This window comes from Coffea arabica, chromosome 1c (genome assembly GCF_036785885.1).
Source record: "Coffea arabica cultivar ET-39 chromosome 1c, Coffea Arabica ET-39 HiFi, whole genome shotgun sequence".
NCBI classification, from domain to species: domain Eukaryota; kingdom Viridiplantae; phylum Streptophyta; class Magnoliopsida; order Gentianales; family Rubiaceae; genus Coffea; species Coffea arabica.
Window position 1 is genome coordinate 4109377 of NC_092310.1, and position 11238 is coordinate 4120614.

The 11238-nt window shown below is 35.1% G+C and overlaps 1 long non-coding RNA gene across 1 annotated transcript; it reads left to right on the forward strand.

The window, feature by feature from the left end:
- The first annotated feature begins 5679 nt into the window (after positions 1-5679).
- Positions 5680-9490, forward strand: LOC140006191 (uncharacterized). The gene is made up of 2 exons (XR_011813852.1): positions 5680-5955; positions 8469-9490. It is a non-coding gene; the product is annotated as an uncharacterized lncRNA (long non-coding RNA).
- Positions 9491-11238: the final 1748 nt, after the last annotated feature.

The window sequence follows — 11238 nt, forward strand, 5'->3', positions numbered from 1 at the left end:
ATTCAAGATAATAAAATTTGGTTCCAATCTAAGTTTCTGGTCACATTTTAGCCAGCAATCACCATGTGACTTACATGCAGTCATTTTTTATATACAAAAAATTAAACTCCACTTTTTTAGTGGCAAAAATGAATAGATCCCATTTTTTAAAGAAAAACATGAGCATGGTTCAGATCAAATCTTACGTTTTTCAAAGACAAAATATGAGAGATGTTTTAAATGATTTTTCCTTAATTTTTGGAGTTTACAATTATTTTTTATTTCTCATAAAATTTAGTATACATTGTATAATTTTTCCAAATTACAAAAAATTTTGCAAAATCCACAATAGTTTAGATTTTCAAAGAGTTGTATACCACATTCATTACCATTTTAAAATCGAAAATCCAAAAAAAAGTAAAAATTTATCAATTTTTTTCCTAAATGTTACTTTGACCACACTACAAATCTACAATTGTCTATCTTTGTAAATTACAAGGAATTCTACCAAATACAACCAGATTTTAAATTGCTTTCAAATTCAACAAACAAAAAAAATCATTGAATTACATGTAATTGTAACAATTTCAAATAGTTTTCCACGATAATAAACTTGTTAAATACTTTATTCTAATATTTAAATTATTTTTTAACTATTTGTAGCTCGCATGCATAGGCACATTTCATCACCAAATTCTCCATTAGTGCAACATGTTTTGAAGATTAGTTAGTGTGAAAGGTGGTTACATATTTTAAGAAGAATTAGAAATTTGGACAATAATTAATTTTCATATATTTGTCCCAAACCTAACAATCCATTTCATATGAAACTACATTTGATTCTAAAGATTTTAAATAGTTTTTCGTTATAGTAAGGATAACTATTTTATAGACTGTCAGTGTATGACAAACTAAAATTGTTTAGTTTAACATTTCTTATAGGTAGTAAAAATCATAGTTAATCTAGCTTATCAATAAGCAAATATTCTATAAGTTTTCTAATATTAACAATTTTTATGTAGGATTAAGTTTTTATCCATTGTTAGTCTATTGAATTTTTTACACTAGCAGGTATAGATGTATGATATCTGTACAAAGAATGAATTTTAAATTTAAAAATGGATTACATGGCATACATCTAGATCAGCTCATATATACATTAATAGTGCATAAAAAATTACTCATTCAATTATATATACCTAACCTAACCAAACCAACCCATTTTAGTGAATTTTGTTTTTTGTAAACTCTTTTAATGTCTTCCTTTTCTTTATCATTTTTACATTGGAACCAATATAAAATGGACAAACAAATTGGTTAATCCAAATTGAATCATTGCATAAAAATATCATTATTAGAATGATCTAAGTTGATGACATTTGTTATTTATTATATTACTATTTTCATTACCAAAGACGCTATGATCTAGTGGTTAATATTGAAACTCATGAATAAGAGGTCCTAAGTTCTAGTCTTTCTGTCCCCTCCTCACTTCTTAAATCCCACCCATAATTATGAGGGAAGGGGGAAGAGGAGGAAGAGATGAGATTACTTATAATTTTGCTCTCTTCTAACCACTTCCATCTCTTTTAATAAATTTTAATTATTCTTTTTTATCTATTTATGGTAACTTTGCTTATTATGATTTTTTTTGTCGCTAGTTATGACAATTTATCTAGTATATGAACATAAAAATATGTTTGCTTAGTCATAACTACTGCACCATTTGTAAGCGTGCAAATCAACAAAAACAAACAGGAAAGAAAGTGTGTGACACTTTTATTAAACTAGCATTAATATGCAACACTTCATTAGTTTTCATCAATTGGTGACGCCACCACGTCATACTAGTTTTCTAGCATCAGCAAGTCCTATAACTCCAGCATCCTTTTTTTATTATTCTCCTTCTTCGGCACACCAACTTTGTTTCTAATGTTGTTTGCCTTGGCCAATCAACAGCATCCTAACTATTGCTAAGGTGGAACTGAGCGACATCCCAACTATTGCTAATTCCAAACTGTGCGATATGATAGTTGAGAGATCGTCTATTCGCTTGTTGCAAGTTTCTAGTTGAATATATAGCTTCTCATTTTCCACATTGAGTTCCTGAATCTTGGAAGTCATTTCGAGCTTCCCCAACATTTGCTCATACTTGTGACCAATACCAGCTGTAGCTATTGGTGCCTGTTCACCTTCCTTAGCTACTTCCGTTGTTTGCTTCTATTGTAAATAATAGGGGTATTTCAAAAGACTTTGTCCCACATTGAAAAACTAAAGGGACTCTTCATCATTTATAATGCTTACTCTTTTATTGGGTTGTGTTAAGTTGGTAACTAGCATGGGCTCATCATCAGTGGCAAAAATCCACTAAGTTTGTTTTCTGATTTTCACCAGGAGGAGTATTTTAATAATTTGGATTAGCTGCAGGAATTTTTGGTTTATGGTAATTTTCTGTCTAGTAATTATTTTTGGTAATTAATATTTTAGTTGTTATAGGGAATAAGAATGCTTAGCTTTCCACTAGAGAATGCTACCCAGGCCAGGCACGATAAGCCTCATCCAACCTAAGGGAATGAGTAGAAATGCAGATTCGCATGTGCAAGCCAGAGGAACTTCGACGTTGTTTGGGTCGTGGCATGGCCTCAATACATTGACATTGTCCTCCTGCTGCAACCTTTCATCCAAGACTGCATAAATTTCAAGTCTTGCACGGTCACCTCGAAAACCTCCATGAGGCGCGCATGTGGGAATTGCAAAAACTACTGAAACAACTTTATGGCTGAAGTCAAATCCTTCTTTTATTGATTCTACTTGCTTCTTTCTGTATTCTCCACACACCCCCCACCCCCCCGCCCACCACAAATTATGGGTATATTTTTTCCTATTAATATACAATGGATTTTTGGCGTATGTCCCAGGCAATATACCAAGTTGAAGCAGCATTTATGCTTAATAGTAGCTATCCATCCGTCAACTTGTAGAAACACATCAGGTGATCTTTCAAGTTTAATCTGGAGCGTACTGTGTACGACGCAAACCAAAGAGTTTCGAATAGGCATTTTCAGATTTGTTAATAGCCGTTTGAGCACAATTTTTATTGATAAATCATGAAAAGTTCCAAAAAAAAAAGCTTTCCACTAGAATTTTACTCTAGTGAGGAGTCCTAATCAGGATTGGAATTGACTTTGTTCTAAAGTCTATAAATAACCACTTTGTGTCGAATGCCCAAACATTGATTTGGCATGCTTTTGATGACAAGGAACCAACTTGGGAGTTGGTTTGAATTCTATGGAGTTTGTTTTATGATTTTCACCAGCAGGGGTATTTTAGTAATTTGGATTAGCTGCAGGAATTTTAGGTTTATGGTAATTTTTTGTCTAGTAATTATTTTTGGTAATTAGTATTTTAGTTGTTATAGGAAATAAGAAGGCTTAACTTTCTAGCTTTCTGCTAGAATTTTACTCTAGTTAGGAATCCTAATCAGGATTGGAATTGGCTTTGTTCTAAAGTCTATAAATAACCACTTCTCCACAAAGATAAGTCAGTTTTTGGTCATTAATAAAATTTTCCTACAGACTTAACGTCTTCCTTAGGGCTGTGTGATACATTCCAACTTTAGGTGTGAGGCCTAAAGATTCCTAGGAGTGATTTCTAGATTTACCAACCAGTTTTTACTTTCTTAGCATATTCTCTAATCCTATTCCAAACTGCTATTATAAGTTCAGATGAAATTCTGTATCTAAGCTGTTCTACAAGTTGTTGTACCTACTTAGTTTCGTGCTGCGTTAGTTTTGGTATCAAGTGGGCCGTTTCAGTACAAGTTGGTGGATTTGTCCCCCCTTGCACGTGGGTTAAATATGGCCCAAGTTGGTTTTACTGCAAGCAAGAATAAATTTTAGTTTTACATTTTACAAATCAAAATTTGACTCTTTCCCATGAAGATAAATTCTTATCTCATCGGTTACGAAAGTTAGGGCATATTCACAACGTTCTCTTATTAATGTTATTTTTTGTTACACGAAAAATTAGGCACGTTTCTTTTATGTTATCAGATATTCCCTCCAATTTACACTTTCTGATACCAATAAATAGTAACTATTCCCACTTTAGAAAGTGCACCAAAAAGCTGGCAGCAGAGACCTTCCTGCTAGTTGTTTTCTTCTACTACTATCTTCTTCTTCTTCTTCTTTCACTCACTGCTGGATTTACGCAAGATTTGCTAGTTCAGATCCTTCTTGTTTATAATGAGAAGAAGACTTATTTAATCATGGGGAAACATTTCAACATTTTGAAATAGTTTTTTAGGACAGTGTTATTAAACATGACTCAATCTACATTTTATTAGTTTTAGTTAACATTGTTTTTTTTTTGGCTATTTTTCAACAATCTAAGAAACTATGGCCTCCAGCAACGTTAATGTAACGATCCCACATCGGCTAGGGAGAGATCCTGGGCCTCTTTGATAAGTCTGTAGTGATTTCTCCCACCTCGACGAGGCCTTTTGGTGAGGTAGCCTGCGGGTGCCTATTGTGTTGTTCAATACCGCCAAGAACAAAACGCACGGCCCCACGGGGTGTCAAACTGTGAGACAATATTGTCGAGAGATTGTTAGAGTTGGTATCAGAGTCGACTCCCGACCCCGGTGTGCCAGCGAGGACGCTGGGTCCCCCAAGAGGGGTGGAATGTAACGATCCCACATCGGTTAGGGAGAGAGCCTGGGCCTCTTTGATAAGTCTGTAGTGGTCTCTCCCACCTCGACGAGGCCTTGGTGAGGTAGCCTGCGGGTGCCTGTTGTGTTATCCAGTACCGCCAAGAACAAAACCCACGACCCCACGGGGTATCAAACTGTGGGACAATATTGTCGAGAGACTGTTAGAGTATTGTGAGAACCCGAAAATTATATTTATATTGATATTCTCAAAAATTATATATATATTTATATATTTGTATTGTAATCTAATTGCCTTGAATCTAACGGTTGAATCGTGATTTTTATCCTATTGCCTCATTCAATTTATTGCATGTTGGTTTTCTTGGGGTGATATACCAATTCGTCCAACTAGTGAGGTAGGTGCGATAAATTTTGTGAACTAGAGAGAGATTTGTACAAAAGGGGATATTGTACTGCAAGGTATTTTCGAATCGTATTTGTTTTGAAATTTTCTACTTTGAATGAATTATATTTCTTAGTAATTGGAAAATGATTTATATATGATTTTATACCTTCTTGTTTCCGTCCAATAATTTTGAAAACATTTGCAAGGGTTTAATTGAAGTAGTCAAACTTATTTGGTTGTGCAAACTCTATTTGAGTGGAAATGAAGAGTTAATCTTGGCTAATTACTTTTAGAATTATTGGATTTTTTACTTTGATCAAGACTAGTTTTAGTCTTCACCTTGGAAGCAAAATGGACTAAGACATTTCATTCCTTTTCTTACCTCTTGGCCGACCATGGAGTGGAAATATCAGCCATAATCTTCTTCTCTTGGCCGAAAATTTTGACTAAGCAAGAGACTAGGAAAAAAATTAAGGGAAAGCTGCAGGATTGTTTTTTTTCTTGTCCTACTCCAATTTCCCAACCGAGAGAGACATATTTCTCCATTGCCTCCATTTTTGACCAAGTAGCATGCAAGTTGACTAGGCCAAATTTACTTCCTCTTGTTTCTTTTCTTTAGTTCAACCACCGAGAGAAAGAAAAACAAAGACAAACAAGGCTGATCACTTATTTTGTCCTACTTTAGCCGAGAGAGAGAGTAGAGAGAGTTGAAAGGAAAGATTTGTGTCCTGCTCCAACCTTCCATCCGAGAGAAACTTGAGAGAAAATAAAGAAATTTCTCTTGTTTTGCTTCCACTTCAGCCAAGAGCAACGAGAGAGAGAAAATTGAAAGGAAGCTTGTGTCTTACTTCCATTTTCAGCTTGCTTGATCAAGTAGAAGGACCAAAACTGGAGAGTTAACTTCTAGCTTGTTTTAAAGGTAACATGATTTGAAACTTCAATTTCTTTCACATACTTTAGAGGGCTTTTGATGTATGTTAAATTTAAGCCAAAAGGTAGGAGTTTAGTGGAAGAAAAATATACTTTTCTAAGTTATAGGTTGCTGGAATTTTAATTTAGTGACATATGCTGATAGTTTTTAATTCCAGCTTTGTATTTGGAACTCTAATGGGTTTCCTTACTAACAACTCAGGTCATATGTTTCATCTTATGTTAAAAATGATATATGGTGTATTTGCCATGAAAATGAGTGAGAAATTAGTGGCTTGGATGAAAGAAAGTTTGAAGGAACCTGGTTGGAAAAAATCTGTAGGCTGACCGATTGCATAAAGTTGGATATATCAGTTTTACTTTAAAGTTGGAGTGAAGTTTTGCTAAGATTTCATGTTTTATATCATGACAACCGTGTATATAGAAGTTAGTATGTTTATATGGTTGAATAATAGTTATATGTTCATTGATTTGGCTGAAAATTTATCTAAGAGAGCTTGAGAAAAATTGGAGGAACTTTGTTCCATCCTTGTCATATCTCATTCCTTTGAGAAGTTTCTACTAGGAAGTCATGCTCTAAATGTTATATTTCTTATTTAGTATGCTATAGTATGTTGTCTTTGAATTGGGTAGCAAATTGCTAGCTTAAATGTGAGTTATTGGCAGCAATAAAGTTGGAATAACTCAAGTGAAAGGTTGAAATTTTGGGTGACAGTCACCCCTGGGCAGTTTTAGTAAATGAATCATAACTTTGTGTAGAAAAATCGAAATTGAGTACCGTCAACTGCGTTTGAAACTAAACTCATAGACCTTTCCAATGGTATAAAATTGGAAGTGTGGTTCATTTTATATATGCACCAGAAAATCAGTAAAGTTGACTGAAAAATCGGTCCTGAACAAGTAAAAATTGGGATGCTGTGGTAACTTGTGACTCAATTTGGATTAACTTATGGACCAAATTTCCTTGAGATGTCTACTAAAGATTGTTAGTATTTCAAGTCTAGTTTTAAACGAGATAATTTGTATGAGTTTTTGACATTTATAACTTAAGTTATGATTTTTCCAAAGAAAGAATGCTTGCTAGAATTTTAGCTTTGATCGCTAAATTTTCAGGATGATTTTAAGCTCAATTTGTTCAAAACACCCTAGAAGACTTTAAACTACAAGTATGTGTTGGAAATGAACCAAAACCATGGACCTTAAGTGGTTTAAACTCCATTTATTTCACTGTTTTCATGGCTGAAATTCTCCTTGAGGCTGACCGAAAGAGAGAGTGACTTTGTTTAGCTTTATTCTTGGTTTTGTGTGGTGAAATCAACTTGTTAATGTCCTAAACACATGATTAAACATTAACATTGGTATGAGTAGTGAATTGGAGTAGAAAATGAAAGGTTTTGAGAGGTGCAAACTTCACTTTTACATGTTTCATGTCCCAAGCAATAAATTTCCCGTTTTAGTTAAGGAAAATGAAAATGAGTGTTAAAATGCTAATATCATGTTTACTATATATTTTAGCCATGTCATGTAATTTTTCCAGCTTGCATATGTTCCATTAGTTTGCTTATGGAAATTTAAGCTTGTGGAGTTGAACTTTTGCTTGACGGCCAGCCTTGGTATGGAGACATGTGAGCTGAATACTTGTCTATTTTTGGTGGCTTTATGGTCTGAAACTAGTAGCTTGTATAGCCTACCATTTGTGGTCTTGATTTGGATGGTTTGGCCATGAAATTTTGTATTGAATTTGGAGAGGAAATATAGGATAAAACAGGGGTTATGCTGTCCAAATTTTGGGGCAGCTTGCTACCTTGATTTTGGACTGATTTGGTGATGTACTTGCCTAATATTCTTAATGCACCTTTAAGCTTTGCTTATGTATTGCATTTTGGTTGAAATGGAAGGGTTTCATTGGGATTTTCTTTCAAATTGCTGGCTAAAATTGTGCTTGTTTGTCGATGGAGAGTGCAGCCTATTACATTGTTGTTTTTGTAACCTTTTAGTAATTGGTTTTGGCCAAAACTTGTTCCAAACTTTGGAGGAGCCTTTTGTGCGTGAATTTGAGTGAAAACTATGAAGATTGGGAGGTGAAAACCTCATGGTTGTACTTGTTTCATGGCTGTGAAAAAATTCTGATTTGGAGGGCAGTATTGCACCTTCCTACCTTTTAACCTCAACGTCTTTAGTTTGAAAGTCTTTTGGACACAACCTCGCTGACTTAACTTGAGAAAACCTTGTTTCTTTCATTGGTTCGCCGCTGGAAAATTTCCTACCATGAAGCGAATAACAAACTTGTTGGTTATTCATATTTCTTGAGTCCAAAATGCTCTCATACGCTTCAGAACCCTACTTGAGTTTTTGCCCTAAAATATACTTAAATTTTTCCTTGATTTGCATTCTAAATATGGCTGTGCATGTTGGGTTTTGGAAAAAAAAAATTAACTTGGAGAGGTATACGACTCATAGCCAAGTCTAAATTATGAATTCTGTTCACTTGGTTATTCTTAGGGCTTGTTTGATCAATGAGGCAATCCAGGAGGAAACTTTTGACCCTATTTTTGCTTGAACTAGTGAGTGTTCCAACTGCAAGTTCCATGTTACTTGTTGCACAAATATGACTTGTATATGACTTGTTACTTGAATTGACTTGTTATTACATAGGTGAGTGTGTACTTTATCATACTCGACCTAACTTGACTGAATTCCTGTTTTACTACTATAAGTGAACTGTTTACAAGTGAACTGAGATTCATGCGCATGAGTTGAAAGTAACGGCCTGGATCCTAAACCCCATAGGCTAGTTAATTGAGTCGAACCGGCAAGGGTCTGGTCGATTAGATAACGAACCCTGGTCTACTGTTTTATCGAGTGGAGTGTTATCTCCTCGACTAATTGGTATACTCGAGTATTACCACCACTGTTTATGTTTGGAGTTTGGGCCCAGTAGGGGGTTGATTGGTGGATGGAGGTTGGAGTTAAGTGGTGATCTACTGGACTTGTTATGATTCCATGGTTGACGGAGTGTCAACAGATTCTGAACAAGTTGTCACGAAACCTGTTCCCGAGAGCAGATTGTATCCTTTTATATGCATGTGTTATCGGCTGTACATGGTTAAATGAGTTATCTGGATGTTATGTTCTTTTATGGAAAATGTGATCATGCTATCATGTGAATGCTAAAATGCCTAATTGCTTGTTGTTCTTTTGGAATCTCACTGAACTTTTAGTTCATCCATTCATTTGTTTTTCTTAATAAGGTACGGGGATGACAAGGACAAGAATAGTGCTAGTTGTAATAGGAAATCTTAATCTTGTATTTGGACGGCACTCTATTATGGTATTAGTTTACAAGTTCTTATCTTTTGGTTTGTATATTCGGATGATTGGTAGCATGTAGATGTTATATTGAAGAGTTTTAGCGTTATTGATTTGCTATCCAAAGAATAAGGAATTCAAAAGTTGTAGTTCTTATTTTAAGTAATTGCAATCCTATTTATACTTAGAGAAGTGATTGAACTACTTGCATTTCATTTCGTTTAGTCGTATACATAAGTATAGAGTTTTTTTGTGAAGTTGGATGGCTTGTAATATCTATTGGGGAGTTTTGCTCTTACTTTGGAGTTAATGTTATCTCCGAAATTAATGTTAGTGAGTGAGTCCTGACGAGAATTAGGCAGGCGGTCCGCTAACCTCTGGGGTTCGCCCTTGAGGGAAGTGGGATCGTCACAGTTAACACCTCACAACCTGCATCCGCATCAGTTGTAGTCACACTACCTTTGGCTAAACCTTTTCCAGACGTCTCCAAAATTAAAGTTTTTGCCAATGAAACTTCAAAAGGTGACAAGAATGTGTGCACTCTCTACTCGACATTCATGGATGCCCTATGCTCTAACAGAATCACAACCAACTGCAACTATGGATGTCAAGACGCACGAATCCAGACAATAAGCCAATAAGGTATATCAGCATACTATTTTATAAACACTTTCAAATGAACTGTTTCATGTATACTGTAGTTGCAAGGAAACTAAGACAATTTGGGAAGTCTTGATAACAAAATTTACCGTCGAAAACGCCACCAAACAAAAATTCGCCATGGGAAAGTACAGCTAATGGCAGATGACAGAAGACAAAGAAATGAAAGTACAAATCATAGAGTACCAGATGCTACTTGAGGATCTCAAAAATGAAAACATAAATTTGCCCGAAAAATTTGCTGCTAGCATTCTAATTAAAAAGTTGCCCAAATCGTGGACTAACTACAAAAACAATCTGAAGCACAGGCAAAAAAATTACGCCATTGATGAGCTCGTGAAACATATTCTGATTGAAGACCCCAATAGGAAGGAGTTAAGGACTGTCAAAACAAAGGAGATGACTCTCAAAGCTAATCTAGTTCAAAGTACCAATAAAAGATACGCCAATAAATCTCAAAATTGCAAACCCAATAATCCCAACTTTAAGAAGAAGAAAGGTATTTGCTATGTTTGTAAAAAATCAGGACACCATACTGCTCAATGTAGGCACAGAAAGAAAGGTGACAAAGCAAATGGCAATCCTCCTAAGGTTAATTTAGTCGAAGGGGATGATATAATTGCTGCAATCATCTCTCAAATCAACATTGCAACCAATGTGAAAGAATAGGTAGTAGACTATGGGGCTATTCGGCACATATGTGCAAATAGAGAAGCATTTTCCTCCTATATTTCAATAGGGGATTGTAAGGCCTGGTGCAACCCAATGAGTACAAACAATTTCACAATGATGCACAAAGATATATCAAATTTAAGCACAATAAAGAAAACTTAATTAAAGAGAAAAGATAAGAAATGCAAACCAAATATCAATCCAATAGCCTCTTCAATAGATGGCGATGCTAACCAAGATGTACAAGTGAAGGCTCACTCCTTCCTCACCCCAAACACACTTTGGTTGAGCCAAGGAGTTTTACAACTATACTAGTTGACCCTCAACAACCTACACTTGAAAGATCACTCACCCAAATAAAAACTATTTTACACAAATGAGGCAACCTTCACCAAGGTTTTACCACTCCAAGTGATAGGTTCACCTTCACCAAGGTTTTACTCCTCCTAGAGAGTAATCTTCACTTGAGCAATCTCACAACCCAACTTTCCTAACCCCTTATACAACCAACAAAGAATCTTTCTACTAAAAAATCTCACTTGTAAGCTTGTATTTTGTGTTGGCAAAAGTCTGGTGTCTTCTTGTGCTTTGGGGTATTTATAGAAGGTGAGAAATGACTTCAAAAGGCTCT